The sequence below is a fragment of the Lampris incognitus genome, unplaced genomic scaffold, assembly GCF_029633865.1.
Source record: "Lampris incognitus isolate fLamInc1 unplaced genomic scaffold, fLamInc1.hap2 scaffold_113, whole genome shotgun sequence".
NCBI classification, from domain to species: Eukaryota; Metazoa; Chordata; class Actinopteri; order Lampriformes; family Lampridae; genus Lampris; species Lampris incognitus.
The window spans coordinates 10,001-12,500 of NW_026611091.1; positions in this window are offsets into that span (position 1 = coordinate 10,001).

A 2,500-nucleotide genomic window follows, 5' to 3' on the forward strand; every position below is an offset into this window, starting at 1 on the left:
CCTTGTACTCCTGTGTACTTTCTTCATCTCTCTGACTATCCCACTTCTTCTTTGCCAACCTTTTCCTCTGTATACTTTGCTCTACTTCCTCCTTCCACCACCACCACCACCACCGCCAAGTCTCCTTGTCTTCCTTCCTCTGTCCCGATGACACACCAAGTACCTTCCTAGCTGTCTTCCTCACTATTTCTGCAGCGCTTGCCCAGCCATCTGGCAACTCTTCACTACCACTCAGTGCCTGTGTTAACTCCTGCCTGAACTCCACACAACAGTCTTCCTTCTTCAACTTCCACCATTTGATCTTCGGCTGTGTCTTCACTCGCTTCCTCATGTTGGTCTCCAAAGTCATCTTACAGACCACCATCCGATGCTGCCTAGCTACGTTCTCCCCTGTCACCACCTTGCAGTATGCAATCCCTTTTACATCGCGCCTTCTACACAAGATATAGTCCACCTGTGTGCACTTTCCTCCACTCGTATACGTCGTCACCCTGTGCTCCTCCCTCTTCTTGAAATATGTATTCACCTCAGCCATTTCCATCCTTTTCGCAAAATCGAACACCATCTGTCCTTCCACATTTCTCTCCTCGATTCCATACCTTACCATCAACTCCTCATCACCTCTGTTCCCTTCAGCAACGTGTCCATCGAAGTCCGCTCCAATCACCACTCCCTCCTCCTTGGGTACCCTTTCCACCACGTCGTCCAACTCAACTCCAGAATTCTTCTTTTTCGTCCATCTTACACCCGACTTGCGGGGCATATGCGCTGATAACCGTCAGCAATACACCTTCGATTTCCAGCTTCATAATCCTCACTCTGTCTGACACTGTGTTCACCTCCAGCACGCTCTTGACATACTCTTCCTTCAGAATGACCCCTACCCCATTTCTCCTCCCATTCGCACCATGGTAGAAGAGTTTGAACCCACCTGCGATACTCCTGGCCTTACTCCCCTTCCACCTTGTCTCTTGTCACCTTTCTTCTTTCCATCACGTCAGCCTGCTCTCTCCCTTTACTAGCCATAGTGCCAACATTCAAAGTTCCGACTGACTCTCACCTCCACACGCCTACCCTTCCTCCTCTCTAGCTGCCTCTGGACATGCCTTCCCCCTCTCCTTTTCCTTCGCCCAACAGTAGCCTAGTTTCCACCGGCACTCCGCTGGTTAACAGTACCGATGGCGGTCGTCGGTAACCCGGGCCTCGACCGATCCGGTATGGAAATCTTATTTATGATCCGCATATTTGATTTGGCAAAGATTTGACGCCGGATGCCCTTCCTGACGTAACCCTCCCCATTTGTCCTGGCTTGGGACCTGCACTAAGAATGCATTGGCTTGTGCATCCTCAGTGGCTGGGTTGCACGCTTTTCTATGTTTGCCCCTCACTTTTGTGGCGTGAACTATCAATTCTAGTAATACAGGTGTGTTTATGTTAGGTATCACAGACACACGCACACGCACAATATATGTCCAAAAGTATTGAGATAACTGACCATTACACCTACAGGAGCTTTTCTGACATGTCATTCTGAATCCATAGAAACCCATATTCCACGAAGCTCCCGGCGCACAGTTTTTGTGCCGATGTTAATGCCAGGAGAAGTTTGGATCTCTGCAGTTATTGAGTCAACAGAGCGTTGGCGACTTGAGTTGCTGTTGTCCCTAAAGGCTTGCACTTTTCAATAATATGATGATATATGAAGCATAGAGAGTAAACGGGATAGATACCTTTTGAACAGCACCCTGTAGTACAGCACTTTGAAGGTACATATGTCGTCACTTGCTGTAGTGGTTTTTACTGATGGGCGTGGCCAGGTTTTCAGAAGCCTCTCAGTTGTCAATGTGAGAGCCAGGGGACGCGTCTGCCGTACGTTTAGGGTTAGGGTTAGGTGATTTCTCTGGCAGGGCTGGTTACAGTAGGGCTGCTTACACCACACCCCGGACTGGATTTGTTGCGTGTTTGTGTCCTGATCGATGGGCCAACTTAACACGCCTTCGGAGGGTGTCCGCCGGCCGGCTTTGCCGGCGTTCGGGCGGTCGGTTCCTCCGGTCTGGCGGATCGATGTCCTTTATTTAATGTTCTTAGTGGCGAGCGGAGTGCGGAGTGGGAGGGGCTCTACCGCGTAGTCGTCCTCTCCGTTGCACAGCTCGACAGCGTGCTCGGCGGTGCTCAGCCGGACCGTCTATCCCAGTTGCTCTTCCACGGCTCCCCTCGCGAGGCTTGCCGCCCCCCGCCCCCCCCCCCCTCCAACATCTGTATGGGGAGGGGTGGAGCAGCTCCGTGTTTACCTCGCGGGGCTTCCCGGAAGACATTTTCTCAAAGTCCTCGTGTGACCGGTCTACTTTTTCATTGCGTTGTGTAGGAAAGACAGGACAACTTGTCTCCTTCATGGGATCTGTATTCTGTCGCATATAAACAGAGCAGGTTTCTGGAAGCTTCAGATCAGCTCCTACTGTAGCCTCTTTCTACATGTCCAAAGCGGGAAAGAGCGCGTAGC